General features: G+C 42.4%; 1 protein-coding gene and 1 long non-coding RNA gene across 2 annotated transcripts in view; one reads left to right on the forward strand and one right to left on the reverse strand.

Moving 5' to 3' along the window:
* Positions 1-19296, reverse strand: part of kcnq3 (potassium voltage-gated channel, KQT-like subfamily, member 3) — a 106627-nt gene that overhangs the window by 45164 nt on the left and 42167 nt on the right. The gene's annotated exons all lie outside the window — the stretch shown is intronic.
* Positions 12248-12841, forward strand: LOC116316612. Its single transcript, XR_004199167.2, has 3 exons — positions 12248-12448; positions 12546-12683; positions 12804-12841. It is a non-coding gene; the product is annotated as an uncharacterized LOC116316612 (long non-coding RNA).

The following is a 19296-nucleotide window of genomic DNA, read 5'->3' on the forward strand; positions in this document are numbered from 1 at the left end:
GGCTAGCGAGGCCTTGTTCATGTTTCCACCAGCGTATCTGTTTGCTCGTGTAAGTCTGATGTTAGCGATTCTCAGCTCCAAACACAAACACTGTGACTGTTAAACCGTAGTGTAACATCCAGGCAACCATACAAGCGAGGACTTATAACGTTTAGTCAAATTAAAAGTAAGTAAAATAATTAGCTAGCTAATCAGCTACTGTTTCTTGTAAGGTTTTCTAAAAAAGTGAAACATACAGCTCTGCATAATCACTGTGGATGAAAGTGATGAGGGGAGGTCATCACCTTTTTACCTCTTTGCCTTCATATTCCCAATACACTTCCTTTGAACACCAGTTTATCACCTGGATGTTAATCCCGATGAAGTGTGTCTCATGTGAACATGTCAGTTAGAGAAACTGAGGATCTGACCGATTCTGGTGAAGAATTTCAAGATTTCTCCCATAAGCCCCAGCTAACATGCACAGATGGAAAGATCAGCTCACGTACTGGATGAGCCACGGCATTGAGAGCTAAAAAAAAGCCCAAAAACTGGGCTAATGAGATGCAGGTTTAAATCCTGCCAGATCCGAATAAGTTAAAACATCAGGCCTGTGGAGGAGATTCAGTATGAGGCAGCAGATCGGCCTCGAGGAGACAGACGGCCCTGTGATGCTACAGGTGCCTTTATTGGCAAAGAAACCAAATCATATTACAGTGAGTGCGTAACAGTTTTTGAAGTCTTTCAAACTTCCTCAAAGAGAATCCTTAACAGCGATGACGGCAGCAGCGGAGCATCACGTCACGTCGCCCTCACATTGCTGCAGGAGCGACGAGCTGCCGGTCTCATCTCTACAGCGACTGTTTACGCTCAAAACGTCACCTCAGAAATCAGGTCAGAGAACGATGCAAACGAGGGGCTTTAAACAAACAAGGAAAAACTAAATATTAAACCAGGCTGCCGCTCACAATTTTAACCTAAACCAGCACCTTTCCTAAACCTAACTCAACACCTTTTTGTGTCAAAACCTCACAGCTATATACCTGCTGACGCCCTCTAACTTCTTTGCTAGGACAGGACCATCATCTCAGTTACCAAAACACAGATTGCTGATGACAAAAAAGCATTTTGTGACACCACAGGATGGAAAATAGATTCATTTTTAAACCCCTCTGAGGCTTAAAAATTTAAAAAGAGCTAAAAACAGCAGAAACAAACACATTTACAGCCTGTAGGATGGTTTAACCCTTCATAACAACTATATGGGGAGTGGGGGGTGAATTTTCCCCAAATCCATGAGAATTTTATTAAGGTTGGACTGACTATTACAGGTAGCTGTAGCTGCTAGCACTGGGCTAATTTAATTATCGAGCACTGTGGTTTACACACTAAAGTTTGATTCCAGAAGGAGAAGATAATCCCTCTGGGATTATATCAGGAAGTGAATCCGGCATAAAACTGTATAAAGCTGCGTGTGAAGCTAACTGTACTAACAGACCTCTAGTAAGGTCTATTATTAGGATACTTACTTGTTTACCTTAATAATTAGCAGTTACCTGTGCACCTGTACAGTTTATAGATGCAGCCTTTCAGTCCCAAACCAATGGGTGTTTTCCATCTTGTAGTTATAACATGATGCCTGTAGATTCACGGTTACCTGCACTACTCTCAGGTGGGTGTAATTGGACCTGAGTGGTAGGGGGCTTATTATGGAGGTTAAAGACCATTTATTTATGAAAGTTTATCTTCTCACATGTACCTTAAAAGGATCATCTCAAAGGTTCAGGACTGAGTGCATGTGTGAAAACAGATCAGGTTGGATGGAAGGTTGATGGAAAAGATGCAGCAGGCAGGTTAGCGATGATGATGATGATGCACATCCTCGTAAACAGGCTGATTGTGACCCCTTTGTGAACTTTATGAAATATCACTATAAGCCCTACATTGTTTCCCAGCACGCCAAGCAATAAAAAATTAACAAGGCTAGAATCAGCTGTTTGCTGCATTATTCATTTACTACTTTGCTCAGTTTGGGCTAAGATCATCATTTCAGGTCATCTGAATGAAAACAGACTTAAACCTGATCCTATCAGTGCTCTGGCTTGCATAGCGACAAAATGTTTGTCTCATAATTTTGATTGCATTACGTTTTTTTTTAAATGATGATGGTTATATCTAGGGCAGAGCCACAGAGCATCTCTTCAAAGATCAGATGTGTGATCCATTAAGTACACAGCTCCCCAAGCTGTTGCTTCACATTAGACATGTCTGAGTGAACATCCTCTCTTAATGCACAAGTCTTGTTGTCCACAGAGAGCGTTGCTGCTGATGAATCCTGATGGAAATGCACTGCTGAGGCTCCATGATGATGAAGTCACAGTACAGTAAGAGGCTAAAGGCGGACCAATGAGGATGGAGCACAGTAACGCATCACGATGACGGGAAACTGTCGTCACAGATGAGTCAAATTAAAGTTTCAAGACTTCAAGGAGAAAACGAGTCTTTTTCAAAGGAAAACAGTCGCCAAAAAGCACAAATCTGAAGAGAAAAACAGAAATCGCTGTGGATTTGGAGGAAAACTGTAATCTGTGACGTCACGATGACTAATTGGAGTTCGTGGGCGTCCTATTTTGACTGGCATGTCTTGGCACATGTGCAGTACATCTGGGGGCTTAAAAATTTGCATGCTTGCAATTAAAGAGCATCCCACAATGCCCCAAGTAGGTCACAGTCAATACAGTGATAAAATATGTTTGACTGTGGTGACATTTCATGATTTCCCACGGTGTTTTCATTCCCACCTCCTCAGAGAGTGGCAGAGGAGGCTGGCAGAGACCACCGAAACTGTCTCTCATGAGCCTTAAAACTATAAACTTTGTCACAAATGTCAGGATTTACAATTCAAAAGACACCTTTGGAAAATATTTTGTTGTTATTATTGTTGTTATTTTTGAACATAAAACTAAAGCTTCCGTCCTTAAAAGGACGTTTGTGCCAAGTTCAGTATCGCCATAAAACCAAGGAACTCCCGGTGCGTCTCAGAGATGCTAGCTTTGACAAAGCACACCTTATGATCAGTTTATGTATGATTTCTTTTTTATATGGCGACTTCTCAAGCTTGAACCCAAACAGCACCACGTCTAACCACTCTTGGACTGGAATGCATGATCGGACTGCTTTTAAATCAACAGCCAGTCACTTAAATATATTTAACTTTTTAAAAATTATTAATCATTTATCTTTCAATGTGCATTTAAGCAGCTAATGTACATCAACCATGACAACAACAAGACACAAAGAATAGCTTTAAGACTAAGAAATGCATCAAACTAAGTCTTTATAAGGCTTGTTCACCGTTTATTTTAGGAGTTATTAATAGGAGTTATTGGAGATTACTTTATTATCCTGCTGTAACTGATGTGTTGAACTCCACCTTTTATGCAGCTCATTAATTAGCTGGAATCACTCTGCGACTCCGTGGCGTCCCTGGAGGCTCAGCGCTGCAGAGTCGGGCGGCTTTAGCTCAGCAGCTGAACCGATTCATCACCACTGACTGCCTCAGAGGGAGCAGATAGAGTCTGTTATTGGGTGTATTCCCAGAGTGAAGACACTATCTGGATGTTTGGGGGATCAAGGTGAATTATATAGACATAAAACACAACAGCTCCACAGACCGTGGCATTATCTCAACACATGTGGAGGGAAACATGGAGCTGATAACTGATCTGGGTGGAGGTTATCTCTGATGGGAATCCAGGCTGGTTCCTTCAAGATGTCATCACAAGAATCCACTCAAACTCAGAAGTGGAAAACCAGGACATTTTTAGCTTGAATAGAATCCATTCAAAGTGCTTTTGAATCCCGAGCATGTCCTTTCCAGGTCTTCACACACCTACAGTGACTCCACGGTAGCAAAAGGTCAAAGTGGAAAAAGCTCCACTGACGTTAGTTCAAGTTACTATGCTGCAGAGACAGCGTGAGTGGAGGATGTTATTTCTACTATTTGTGATTTTTCCATTTTAACAACTCCAAATAAAGTTTGCAGATGTCATTATAACCAGTCAAACCTTCTTCTTATACCAGTCCCTTGAACCAGGTGTAGATACATGATGATTTCCATGACAGTATCCCTTTTCATCCCATTGCTCATTCAGTTTCAGTCTCTGCTGACAGGTTAATTACAAGAGTTCTCAATGGGGATGAATTCAGCCAGTTTTGTTGTTTGGAGTTATTTAAAAGTAAAGACTTTGTAAAACTAAGCGGAAAAGGTGGCGTGTAAAACAAGGATGATCACGGATAACAGATAAATTGATTATGGTTTAGGTGTGATTATGTTGTTGAGGGTTGACAGGTGTGTGTTCGCCATTTCTTTTTGAGATAGGCTTTTACAATAAAAGCCATAGAGTGCAACAAGACTTCTGTGACAGGAGACTGTGGATGTATTGTGTAATATAACTTGTTAGATCCAAAAACTGTCTTAATTCTGCTAGCTGACTTTAATGCTGTTGAGCTAACTAGCTGCTAATTAGCTAACCATTTTTAACTCATTGAATATATAGCTAGTTGAGAACTTTTCAGTTTATTATTTAAGTGTTTAATCCTAAAGACAAACCATTCGTTTTGACTCTAATAGTTAACTATAACAGTGATGCTAACATACTAGCTAGTAGTAACCTGCTAGCTAAACTGCTACCTTTCAAGTCTAGTTGACAACTTTTCACTTCAGTTATAAAATGAATATGTAACATATTCATACCTGTTTAATTAGCTTTTTCTCCATAAAGTTTTGATTTTTTGAAAGTTAATACAAACAGAAGAACATGCAGGAGTACTAATTAACTCACATTACAATTCATAAACTACTAGTTTCATTTCTTTCAGTTTCTGACTTCTGATCTGATCAGTGCCGAAGAAGTCTCCCATCTCCAGCCTGAATGATTACCGCCCTGTGGCCCTCACACCGGTAATCATGAAATGCTTTGAGAGACTAGTCCTTCAGCACATCAAGGATTACCTCCCCCCAGAATTCAACCCCCACCAGTTTGCATACCGTGCAAACAGATCCACAGAAGACGCCATCGCCACAGCCCTCCACGCTATGCTGAGTCACCTAGAGCAGCGGCAGAGCTACGTCCGAATGGTCTTCGTGGACTACAGCTCAGCCTTTAATACTATCATCCCGGACATCCTCATCACCAAACTGGTCACTCTTGGCCTCCCTCCTCTAACATGTGCCTGGATAAAGGATTTCCTCACAAACCGGCCCCAGACTGTGAGACTCGGCCCTCATCTCTCCTCCACTCGCACACTGAGCACCGGCTCCCCACAGGGCTGTGTGCTGAGCCCCCTCCTGTATTCTCTCTACACCCACGACTGCAGTTCGACCCACAACAACACTCTCATCATCAAGTTTGCTGATGACACCACGGTAGTCGGACTCATCTCAAAGGGAGACGAGGCAGACTACAGAGAGGAAGTCCTGAAGCTGGCAGCCTGGTGTTCAGAAAACAACCTGGCACTGAACACCAAGAAAACCAAAGAGCTCATTGTTGACTTCAGGAGACACAGCACTGACTTGGCCCCCCTTTACATCAATTGAGTGTGTGGAGAGGGTCCACACCTTCCGGTTCCTTGGTGTCCTCATCTCTGCTGACATCTCCTGGACAGACAACAGCTCAGCGGTCGTCAAGAAGGCCCAACAGCGGCTGCACTTCCTGAGAGTCCTCAGGAAGTACAAGCTGGACTCCAACCTGCTGCTGACCTTCTACCGCTCGTCCATTGAGAGCCTGCTAACCTACTGCATCACGGTATGGTACGGCAGCTGCACCAAGGCGGATAGAGCGAGGCTTCAGAGTGTGGTCAAGACAGCACAAAAGATCATCGGCTGCCCTCTCCCCTCCCTGATGGACATTTATTCCTCCCGCTGCCTCAGCAGAGCAGCAAACATCATCAAGGACAGCAGCCCACCCTGGCTTCAACATGTTCAGCCTGCTTCCCTCAGGGAAGCGCTACAGGTGCATCAGCACAAAAACCCACAGACTCAAAAAACAGTTTCTTCCCCAAAGCCATAACCACCCTGAACTCACACATGCACCGATAACACAGCCCCCCCCCCCCAATTTTTTTCTTCCCACTTCCTCTATGGACCACCACTGTGCAATAACCCAACTGTATATACACAACACTATTTATTACATATTACGTTTTTTAAAACCGACTTGTATATTTGTACATTTTATATCTATATCTATATCTATATATCTATATCTATATCTATATATATATATATATATATATATATATATATCTATATCTCTATATATCTATATCTCTATATATCTATATCTATATCTATATCTATATATCTATATCTATAGATATATCTATAGATATAGATATATAGATATAGATATAGATATAGATAGATAGATATATAGATATAGATATAGATAGATATAGATATAGATATAGATAGATAGATATAGATATATATATATATATCGATCGATATATATATCTATCTATCTATATCTATCTATCTATATCTATCTATATCTATATCTATAGATATATCTATAGATATAGATATAGATATAGATATAGAGATAGATATAGATAGAGATAGATATAGATAGAGATAGATATAGATAGAGATAGATATAGATAGAGATAGATATAGATAGAGATATATAGATATAGATAGATATAGATATCGATAGATATAGATATAGATATCTCCATCCATCCATCCATCCTCATCCGCTTTATCCGAAGTCGGGTCATGGGGCAGCAGCCTAAGCAGAGAAGCCCAGACCTCCCTCTCCCCAGCCACCTCCTCCAGCTCATCCGGGGAACACCAAGGCGTTCCCAGGCCAGCCGAGAGATATAATCTCTCCAGCGCGTCCTGGGTCTGCCCGGGGCCTCCTCCGGTGGGACATGCCCGAACACCTCACCCAGGAGGCGCCCAGGGGCATCCTTGTCAGATGCCCGAACCACCTCAACTGGCTCCTTTCGATGTGGAGGAGCAGCGGCTCTACTCTGAGCCCCTCCCGGATGGCCGAACTTCTCTCACCCTATCTCTAGGGAGAGGCCAGCCACCCTTCGGAGGAAGCTCATTTCTGCCGCTTGTACCCGCGATCTCGTTCTTTCGGTCACTACCCACAGCTCGTGGCCATAGGTGAGGGTCGGGACGTAGATCGACCGGTAAATAAATTGAGCTTCGCTTTTACACTCAGCTCCCTCTTCACCACGACGGACCGGTGCAGCGTCCCGCATCACTGCAGCCGCAGCACCAATCCGTCTGTCGATCTCCGGCTCCCTTCTCCCATCACTCGCGAACAAGACCCCGAGATACTTGAACTCCTCCACTTGGGGCAGGAACTCATCCCCGACCCGGAGTGGGCACTCCACCCTTTTCCGGCTGAGAACCATGGCCTCAGATTTGGAGGTGCTGATCCTCATTCCCGCTGCTTCACACTCGGCTGCGAACCGTTCCAGTGCGAGCTGGAGGTCCCCACCCGATGAAGCCATCAGAACCACATCATCCGCAAAAAGCAGAGATGAGATTCTGAGGCCACCGAAGTGAAAGCCCTCCGCCACTTGGCTGCGCCTAGAAATCCTGTCCATAAAATATATATATATATATATATATATCGATCGATATATATATATATATATATATATCTATCTTTTTCCCTCTGTTAATACTGCCCATATGTATATAGCACTGCAGAACTGTACCCCCCCCCCCCCGCATGTTTGCACTGAGTAGGAGATGCTCTGTGTCTCATTGTACAACTGTATAGTGACAATAAAGGCATTCTATTCTATTCTATTCTATCAGATAAAACGTCAAAGCCCAGTGATCTGTGTTGGATTCTAAAACTAAACTTTAATGTGCTAAACTGCTCATTCGGCCCTTTGACCTTGACAGCATCAAGCCAGGCTGAACACTCGGCTGTGGATATTAATGTATGTATCATGTACTAATACACAGGCTAGAGTATACAGACACATTCTCAGTGACCTTCGTCTTATTGCCGACCATGTGGTGGATTCACCACATGCAGCTCAGTTGCTTTAACAACACCGAGGGTCGTTATTTAGTCTGAAGATCCAGAACACGACAAGAGCCTTTAAACAAGGGTGACCTGTAAATCTAAGACCTTGGCTGAAAAGCTAGCATGTGAGCAAACCAGTAAATCACAGATACACAGTAGAAGACTTAAAAAAATAATCTTTAACTTTTTTTCTGATATTTCATCAAAGTTACCTTGAAATCCATAAATTGCTGTAAGTGCCATATGATTGTAAATAAAGTAAATGAGAATCCAGCAAAATGTTTAGCTGAGCACACATTAGACGGAGATCATTAATACATCACCTGCAGTCATGAGTCACTGATGTAAACCTGAGTCCTCTGAGAGTTTCACATCAAGAGCTTTTCCAAAATGTCTGACCTCAATAGACTCAAATCCAAAGAGCCCAGCAGCATTACTAAAAATAAAAGACAATCCTGTGAGTAACAAAAAGGAAAACCGTCACAGAAACTTCGTATAATGAACTTGATCAGCTCGATCGGCTCTGACAAGCGTTTATCAGACGTTTCCTTCAGAGTTCAGCAGAAGTTCAGCTTCACCTGAACATCTGAATGTTTATCTCTACAGCAAAAACACCAAAGCCATCAAACACATGAGCAGCAGAGCAGCGTTTTGATGCACTGTAAACTGGCCTGTCATAAACAACAAAAAGTACTGAATCATCAGGATTTGTTCTCCGTCGAGGGAAACGAAACCATCAGTCAAACAGCAGAGGCTGCCTTCCTCCCTGCTCAGTCATCAGCTCCCCCAGATTCAATGCCAAACACAGAGTCACAGTGGTGACAGCAGGAAATGATCAATTACTGGAAAATCCTCAAGGCTGCAATAAAAAAAACCCCAAGCAGCTGTTTAAGGTGTGTCGTGTTTTATTTGCAGCACGTTCCTGAGGTGGTTTAACCAGCCAACACAATCTCAGATGGTCAGTAAGCCAGTTAGTCACATCTTAAAGCACAATATACTCCTGCACTGGCACTTTCTAACGGACACGGGCACACTCCACGCTATTTTCATCCAAAGGACACGAGTTTGAGTCTTGCCTGTGGTGTATCTATCATTTATGTATAGGGATGGGTATCGAAAACCGGTTCTTGTTGAGAACCGGTTCCCACTGTTTCAATTCCTTGGAATTGTTTGCCATTTTTACAAACGATTCCCTTATCGATTCCAGTCGCCTCGAATGCCGTCACCACGTTGCGTAGCGTCTTTTACCCAGTAGGAAACACGGCGCCTAAGTGGCACAAACGCTCAAAAGTTTGGTTACACTTTATGAGAAATGATGACAACAGGGCAACGTGCAATACTTGCAAAGTAGAGATTTCATCAAAGGGAGGAAACACTACAAATATGCAAAAGCATTTGCTCAAAAAACACACGATTGCTTTAAATGAATGTCGTGTTTTTGATCCGCTCCGGACTAGCGAAGCTCAACCCAGCAGCAGCGGTAGTGTTTGCACGTCCTCTGCCGTTAATACTGCAGGTAACTAATCAGCTAGCATTGCATATTATGTTAGCTCGATTTGCCTTATTACAAAACCTGCTAGTACTGTGCGCTGCATCTAGATGACCATGACGAGAGAGACAGAGTCTGGCTGGCTCAGATGCTGGCAGTTCTCGCTGCAGTCTACGGGTGGCTTCTCCTTTCACAGAGGCTGGGAAAAGTAAAATGACACAGGCCAGGATAGACGAATGTCACCAGTGACTGAGTTTGTTGTAAAAGGCTTATACCCATTTGCCACAGTAGATGCCCCCGAGTTTCGGTAAGTGAATGTGTTTAATTGTAGGCTAAGTTAGGGAATGTCAAAGTTGCATGTTCTCCAGATGTTTCATCTGTTTCTATTTCTATATCTTTTAGAGAAATGATAAAGACTCTGAACCCTAAGTACAAAGCCCCAAACACAGACAGTTTAACCAACCTCTTGATCCCTGCTTGGTATGCAGTCGAAAAGGCAAATCTGATTTCTCAGCTGAAACATGTGTTGAAGGCAGCCATCACTGCAGATGGATGGACAAGTTTTAGTCAAGATCATTACCTCACAGTAACGCTGCATTATGTCAGGAATGGCCAGACTCATGAAAAAGTCCTCAAAACCAAACCAGTGTACCAGGCACAGACAGGGACAGCTGTAGCAGAGGAGATTGATGAGATCTTGGAGGAGTATGGTATCAAAGACAAGGTTGTGGCAGCCACTGTTGATAATGCGGCCAACATGGATGTAGCTGTCAAAAAGCTACAAATTCTCAAGTTTCCATGCTTTGCACACACCCTGAATCTTGGAGCTCAGAAGCTCTACAACTGTCCTGCCATTTCCAACTGGGCGGCAAGAATTCGCTCTGTGATTGTATGGATGAAGAGGTCCCACATGGCAAAAGTGGTCCTGAAGGAGAAGCAAGAGTTGCTCAGTAAGCATAGGAAATAGTTTTTTAAGATTGTGTATGTTATAATCATTAGATCATGATCAAATTAAATTTATAAACTAAGATAAGGAATATTACATTAGCATTTAAGTTGTGAACGTGTTACCCCTCAGAGCTGCCCAAGCATATGCTGCTCCTAGATGTAAAGACCAGATGGAACTCTTTGTATTTGATGTAGAGATGGACCGATCCGATATTACGTATCGGTATCGGTCCGATACTGACATAAATTACTGGATCGGATATCGGCGAGAAATAAAAAATGTAATCCAATCCATTAAATATCAAAAAAGCACCTCACAAAACTTGCGACACGGCGTAACTCGGCTCATAACCGTAGCACGTCGGAGCAGTGTGCTCACGTGATAGAGCGGCTGTGTGTATTTGTAGCCTCGCTACCAAACCAGCATTTCATCTCCGAGGAAGTTATCCCAGAGAGAAGTAAAGCAAGTGTGTAAGTTCATCTCTGAATGTTTGTAAAGCATTCCCACGTTAAGCTTAACAACCGATATATGGAGCGACTGCCTCTCTCCCTCCCTCTTCTGTTGCTACTTCAATCATGAAACTGATTAATGATCAGCTGATCGGCTTTTCTGTCGCGAGTCCGTCTCTCTTCTTTGTTTTTGGCCCACTTTGCACCAGAAAGATGAAACCAGCGGCTGAACAACAGCAGCACGTTTAAGCTTGATAAGCTGTTGTTAGAGTTTATTTAATATTACTTTCTACACCAGGATCCTTTTCTAGCTGACGGCTGGTAACTGTGCAGGGGCGGATCTAGCAAAGTTTAGCCAGGGGGGCCGACAGGGCATGAACAGGGAAAAGGGGGCACAAAGACATACTTTTCTTTCTTATTCTCATTTAAAATGTCTAGCTTTTAATAAATAATTATCTGAATCTTACACCCAAAGTTTTAATCTGATGTAAAATGTATAGAAGTCCATTACTGTATATAATAACTGTTAAGTCTAATATACCCTAGTAAGCTATAGTACTTTTTCCTTTGGGAAGGTACCATCTGTGCAGTCTGCAATTCTGTAGAAGAAAGATGTTGAATCTATTTAATTATTCTTGAAAAATAATTTATTTCTGTGCATTTTCTTTTTTTCACACTGCATCAAATTAAAGTTGATTACATCGATTAAGCATCATGAGGTGGAGGGTGGGGGTGGTTCCTATTTTTTTTTTTTTTGCTGGGAGTTTGCAACCCTATTAGTTAGGTTGCTTAATATTTCTGCTAAGTACTCTTTAAAATACCAGAATAGGGAGGATGGAGTAGGTTTAAGTTTATTAGATTGATCAGTGTTGCTGAACTATGAAATATTTTGGGTGCAGTGTATTTTTTACCTACAGGTATAACAGAATATCTTTAGTGTTGTTGTTTATTTAAACTTGAGTATGAACTTATACAAAATGCAGCAAGATATTAAAAAAACAGTTTTATTGATTAAAAAACACTATATCGGATTCATATCGGTATCGGCAGATATCCAAATTTATGATATCGGTATCGGACATAAAAAAGTGGTATCGTGCCATCTCTAATTTGATGATGGAGAGATTCTGCAAGCAGTTTCCTGCCATCCAGGCTGCAGCCATCGATCCACGGATAAGAAAGTCCATGGAAAAGGAAAGGTGAGTAGTATTGAAAAATAATGATAATATGGCTAAACTTGGACTCAGGTTTTATTTTTGTTTGTTTTATGCAACATATCTGTTGTATTTTTGTTTTGTTGATATTGCAGACTGGCTAAAATGGGCAATTATGTTTGTGGTACTCATGCGGTAGCACTACACCTCCACACTAGCAGTGTCCAGTGACAAAAGTCCGACCTGTGGTGAGATTTTGCCCATCCTGCAAAAAGCTACAGCAACACTACGCCGTACAAGAAGATGACTCTGCCTTCACAAGGAGCATAAAGGAGAACATTTGGAAAGATATTTCCAAACGATACCAGGTACAACTGATGATTTATTTATCATAAATAAAATGACAGTTATAAATACTGAGGGCTAGTCATGATGTCACATTTTCCTCCCTCTTAAAAATTTAAGGACGCTGATATCAAGAGCTTCCTGGAGGAGGCCACCATCTTGGACCCCCGATTTAAATCCAAAGTGGATAAGGATGAAGTCTGGCACAGGATCAGGGAAGCAGCAATTGCAGCAAAGACAGAGGCAGGAGCAGATGAGGTATTTCAATATGACAGTTTTTCATGGTTGCACATTTCCATTGTGAGAGTGAGACCTTTCACCTATGGATCTGTGGTACTTGGTTTGATTTGTTTGTTTATTTGTCACTTTCTACTCAAGCACCTGGAGCAAGGAGACACACAGGGAGAGTTGTTCGAAGATGAGGATGAAGAAGACTATTTAAGTTTAGTTCATTGTGATGATAATTTAAATGTCATGGATTGTTCATTTTTTGCTTAATTTTTTTATCATGTCCATTTAATTTCAGGCGCCACCAGTAAAGCAAAAAAAAAAAAAAAAAAACGGCCTTGGAGGAAGTCTTTGAAGACGAGGACAACGAGCTGCAGTCATTCCAACAATGGCAGCCCGTTCTTTCCCTGGCCCAGAGAGTGGATCAGGAGATCCAGCTGTATAGAAGCCTAACCCCCATCCCCTGCAAGGATAACGCCGCCCTATGGTGGTGGAGCAAGAGAGAGACTCTGCCCCTGCTGTCAGCCCTGGCTGAAAGGTTTCTGTGTGTGCAGGCATCCTCCACCCCGTCTGAGAGGGTGTTCTCCACAGCTGGAGAGACCATAAGTTCAGAAAGATCACGTATCCTTCCTGAAAAAGCAGATGTGCTTATATTTCTGCAAAAGAATTTGTAATTCTCCATAGTTGATGGATGCAGAATTGCACAGTGCACAGTTCCATTGGACTTGAGTTGATTGTATTTTTTGCTGGCTGATATAGTTTTATTTTTGAGTGCCCAGCTCATATATACTTTATACTTTGTTATTACTAAAAAAGAATATTTATTTTATTATTATTTTACATTTACATTTTTGTTTTTCTGGGGCAGGGGTGCCCAATCCCAGTCCTCGAGAGCTACTGCCCTGCAGCTTTTAGATGCGTCCTTGTTCCAGCACACCTGAATCAAATGAATGGCTCGTTATCAGGCCTTTGCCAGACTTGATGGAATGCCGAATTGGTAATCCAACTATTTGATTCAGCTGTGTTGGAGTAGGGATGCATCTAAAAGCTGCAGGACAGTAGCTCTCGAGGACTGGGATTGGGCACCCCTGTTCTGGGGTCCTCGTGGCACCCCATCGAGGAGCAGTAGGCTGTGGATCTCTTAAGATCTCACTGTTGGGTTTGTAAGGTCATGCTACTCCTACATTACTGTCTTGTTCAAAGATAAGATATAAAACAAAGTTCAAAGCTAATCAGCCTGTGTGTTCTCCTTTTTTAAAAATAAGAATCGATAAGAGAATCGATAAAGAATCGAATCGTTAAACAGAATCGAAAATGGAATCGGAATCGTGAAAATCTTATCAATACCCATCCTTATTTATGTAATATATTAATCTTTGGAAACCAACAAATATATGCCAATAAGGAAATATTTTCAACTTGCGGAGAAACGAGATTGGTCCTGTTGGCGTGAACACACCATTAGACCTCTTATTTTACTTAATAAATCATTTGTAAAGGACATCCACAGAAAAGCACTAATTACTGCAAAATACAGTGCTCGCTATAGTGTGGCGGTCCCTTCCTACAAAGAGCCAGTCAGCAGTCAAATCTGGAAACATGTTGTGTGATTGCAGTGATGCATGCACCACAGTAGAAGTTTGCAGCAGTTCCAGCTGTGTGGTGGCAGATGTTTACTTGTTGTTGTTGTTATGTGCATGGTTACCACAGCCATGCCATTCTTGTACATGGTGTTTATTTATTACTCTGATGAGAGGAAACGCTTATTGTGTCGTCACTCTGGATCGAGCTGTTCATTTTCTCAGGAGCTTCAACATCTCGGTCCATGTTAGTGCACGGAGGTGCTCCTGAGAGAGCTGCATAGTGGTAAGACCACAGACTGTATCTAAAACATGAACATAGGTTGCAGGTCCAAACTTGCATTCTTGCTGATGATCAGCAGGGGGTAGTCCACTCTGTAGAAGTCTATGTGGAAACAGCTTTCTTCTTCATTGATATAAACTTAACTGGTAATGTTTTTATTTTTGAATCTTAATAAATGAAGCATTAAGTTTGAAATTATGGCTCCTGATCATGTAACTGACAAATCACTGTTGTAGGAAAGTGTTGTGTTCGTCGGTCGGCTTGTTAGTAAAATCTCGTTTCAAAATTTAAATTCAAAAACATTCTCAGAGTGCTCTTACTGAGGGTTATGTTTAGCTAAATTGCCTCCAGTTTGGAAAAAGATACCAGTTTTATATTTCAACCAAACCTACTAACTATTGAAAAGGTTGGTTTGTGTCTAACCAAATGTTTCACTTGCACCGTTTATTCTTTCTTTTTTAAAGGGTCAAAGATCAAAGAGTACATTTCTTTGAAAACAAAGAAAATATGTGTTTAGCAGGTTTACAGTTTGTTTTTGGAGCCTCCAGAAGCACAAGAGAATCGGTTTATGGAAGTCAGACGAGGAGCATCCAATTAGAAGGAAGTGGGCTTTTAAGGAGGGGTGCGACCTTAAAGAGACAGGATCTTTATCAGCTTGTTTCAGATAAAGGAGGAACTGAGGCGATGCATACAGGGGCAGTATAAGATTATCTAAGCTGTGAATCATGCAGAACAAAAATCTGATTCTGTAAGTGAGACTTAAGCTGCTGCTTCATGACTGAAGCTTCTCAGCAGCACAGATTCAGACACTAAACACGAAAAGCAGCAGATTTTCTCTGACACCTCCCTCTGAGCTCACAGAACATTAAATAGGGTAGGTGTTTTTTCCTTTTGTTGTTTGGTCTCTTCACCTCTGATGTGCTCCTTTCGCTCAGAACGAAGCACTCTTGCTTTTGGCATTTTAGTTTCCATGGTGACTGAAACGCAGCAGGCCCCCTCTCTCCTCCATGCAGTGATTTCTGGAGCACGGAGCCGCTCGCTACACGGGGAGTAAATATGGTAATTAGTGGAGTGGAAGCAGACAGACGTGAGTTAAAGGAAACCACAGACCAGAGACAACAACTGAACTGTCAGCGCCTCTTTAGGCTGTTTATTCGTGGACTGTAATGGAGTCTCCTGTGAGAGTGCGACTGATTCGCACTCCGGTTGTTTGCCATCTCGGTCTTTTCGTGTGCAGAAGTCTCGGTTTATTTATTCGCCACCATTTGTAAATATGAATGAGCATCTTCTTCCAGATTAACACACCCCAACAAATGCTGCAGGCTGACGCCCCAGCTGATGAGCACAGACGACAGCTTTCCTCCTCTCAGGGAAAATCTGCTGTCGAGAGTCTGCAGAGCAGAATGAGAGCATGATGAGCTGCAGCGCTGCTTCAACAGGTCAGGAGGGAAGTGATTTTTAAAACAATGGCGTTAGAGCTCCATTTCTGCTCGTCAAACTGAGGCTGAATCATCAAAAACTGTCACACGAAAGCATCAGATTCACAGTCGTTCATTCTTTCAGCACACATTTCTAGATTTAAATCAAATTATTTAACCCTTAAATCTGAATATATTGGCACAAAAAATATTTGAATCTATCAACTTAAATACAGTCTATCATGCACACTCTTCCTCTGCATGTTTTGAGAAAGGGATCAAACCACTAACCGACCTGCTCTACCTACTGAGCCACACCCTTAGCAGTGAGCCACGGCTAACAGACTCAGAGTAGAATGAATACAGGAGCCAAAATGACTGAATGAGTCATTTATCAGCCCATTTCTACACTGATCAAACATTTAAGGGAACACTCGATCAATACAGTCTCACAAAAGTTCGTTGAAATTCGGGGAAATCATCGGTCCAGTTAGGAAGAATAAATCATTGTGAATATATTCCAGCTGGTTTGGTGCAAATCAAAGTGAATGAAGAGGCAACAACAGGACAAGCCTTAAAAAGAAAGTAAAGGCCACAGACCGCTCTCTCGTCCAGCACAGTGTCAGGAATGTGGAGGAGACGGCAGGAGATGGGAGTTTCACGAGGGATGCAGAAGGCTTCAGCCCAGCAGCAGAACTAGTATCTGAAGCAGGAGGCGCACAGCCAGAGCCCTCTGTGGCTTTTTTGGGCGTGGTGTTGTTGTTGCCGCTCCAGTGCACCTGATGTCACTTTGATTTGTGTGGTTTATTCTTCCTAACTAAGTTTCACTGACTCTGGGTCAGACTGTCGTAATCAAGCGTTCCCTTAACTTTGTGAGCAGCAGAGCAATGACCCCATTCGGTAATGTTGGTCGCTAAATCAGCCTCTGCAGCAGTAAATCTTGTGAATTGCTGCTTTTTCCAGAAACAGTGTCACTAATAAAAAACTTCCTACAAGTAGAGACAAACTCAGAGTCTTCCCGTGTGACTTTGCAGCATGTCATCTCAAGATGGCTGTAACTTCAATACTTCACCTGCTTCACGAGAGGCAGGAAAGGAGCTGCTGCTCCTCTCAAGGTCACCGAGTGTGTCTAAATAAACCTGGAGGAGCACAAAGCTCTGAGCACCGCAGCGCCTCGCCTCCCAGCTCAGACTGCACACTCATTGCAGAGGGACTGTGGGACTCGTCGTGACAGCGGGAGGCTTTTAAACCTGTCAGAGGCTGACTCACTTTTTTTATTTAGAGCGTTGTTATTGTACACATTATTAGCTGCAGGCTGGATTTCAGGGATTCACTTGTTGCATCATCAAAACAACTGAAATAAACCAAACTGCCCTCCGATCGGATCAGATTTTAATAATAATGGCTTCTGGTATTTTTCACTGACACGGTGAAATCATATGTAAGAGCATTCAATAAACTTTATTAGAAGTATTTTTACACGGCTGTTAGACCTGCAGGGAAACATTTCGCAACGATTTTTTGAGTTTTTCTTGCGAGGAGATGAAAACAAGAGAAAGCATTTGGTTCAAACAGACCTCTGCTGCATCATACTGGCTATGATAACACCAGTTTAACTTTTAAAAAAGAGAAGATAAAAAATAAAAGTGTCATCTTGTGTTATTAATGATATAGTGACGCAAAACTCACGACACAGGCCCAGGCATGCCTGAGAGCGAGAGCAGCGTGTCAGCCTCCGATCATTAGCCCTCCAACAAAGAACGGACTTTACAAAATATGCAAGAAAACGGTTCCTGCTAAAAGTGGGAACAACAAACCCGTTTCAACACTTTAAACAAACTGCAGAGAACAACCACGCTACGCAGGACGAGATACGAGCAGCTGGTGATGTGCAACCCACAAGTAAACAGCTCCACGGAGCACTAACACAGCACTCCGATTGGTCGAAATGACTTCTAAGCCATTATTATTGCACTATAACGCTGCTGCTGGCACCTTGTGGCAACAGAGGCACAGCTTGAATTAAGCCGTATGTCATCAGTGACATCAGCTCACTGTAAAAGAATGAATGGAACAAACAAACGCTGCTGCATGCGAGTGCAATCGCAGCAAAAAAATTATTCAGTGTTTTTTTCCTGTATAATTTGTTCAGTGTTATCAGACAATTCACTGAAACATCATGATATAATTTAGATTCTACATCAGCTACACCGGCGCTGAAACGTTTAGAAACAGGTGATGTTTTTGTTTTCCTCGCTGATGGAGGAGGTTGGGGTCGGTGGTTGGGCACGCAGCTGAGAGAGTCAATCCACCTCGTGTCATATCAACTGAACCGAACAGATAGTCCTCAATGAATATGAGCCAAACAACTAAAATAAAGGTTTAGTTTTCACAGATAAAGTCAAACTGAAGTAAAGTGACACTTTGTGGTACTAACAGTTTTCTACTGCTGCTGAGTTTAGGACGCCTTTGATGGTTACAAACTGGAGGTGAATTTTACCGCACAATCAAAGTTTTAAATCCATCCAAAAATGCAGAAAAAATTAACTAAAATTAAAAGACAGCGAACGTTGACCCACCCTGTGTTCTTCGAGAGCTCAGACAGTTTTGTTGCAGGACTGGATTACATAAGCTGAAACTACTGCACATTAACAATCATTCTTTGGGTTTTAGGTTGGAAGAGTTTTTAGATTTGGTGGATTTTATATGGAATGACTCGGGTGTAAGTCTGTGTGCTGGCTCTGTCCTTCCAGGTACATGTACAGCAGAAAGAAGCCTGCTTTTTCCTCTCTTAAATAAACTCTGAAGCCTTTCAGCGCGCCGCCAGCAAGAAACAAAGTTCAACAAACTCAGAAGAAGCTGCAGGAATAAAACCCGTGAGTGCCTTCTTCTGATTATATGCAGCTCCTGACGCTTCCTGCATTGTGATTCTCAGAGTAAATGAGTTCAGAGCGATGTGGGAGGTGGGCGAGTCAGAACAGGAAAGTTCGACACGTCGTTCTTTAAGCGAAGGATCAAAAGGTTTGATTCGGCAAAAACAGCCTGCTGACAAAATGTCCTGGAGCGAGATGATGAAACGCTGCTCATCCTGAGTCACTCTGGGAAACAAAAGTAAAGAGAGGCAGATATATGGATCGAGAAGGCGGTGTGTGCTGAGAAACAGAAGGTAGCGTTTCCACAGGGGTGAGCCGGGAACTTTGCGTGCTCTGCGTTTTAATGACGCCGCGTTATGGGCCCAGCGGTGGGCGGGAACCAAAGGAGGGACACAGACGACGGACAGGAACGAACCCAGAGACAGAGGACGGCTAATGCAGAAGTCCCTGCAGCTCGCTTCATGCTGAGAGTCACAAACAAACAGAAGA

Source organism: Oreochromis aureus, linkage group 18, assembly GCF_013358895.1.
Source record: "Oreochromis aureus strain Israel breed Guangdong linkage group 18, ZZ_aureus, whole genome shotgun sequence".
NCBI classification, from domain to species: domain Eukaryota; kingdom Metazoa; phylum Chordata; class Actinopteri; order Cichliformes; family Cichlidae; genus Oreochromis; species Oreochromis aureus.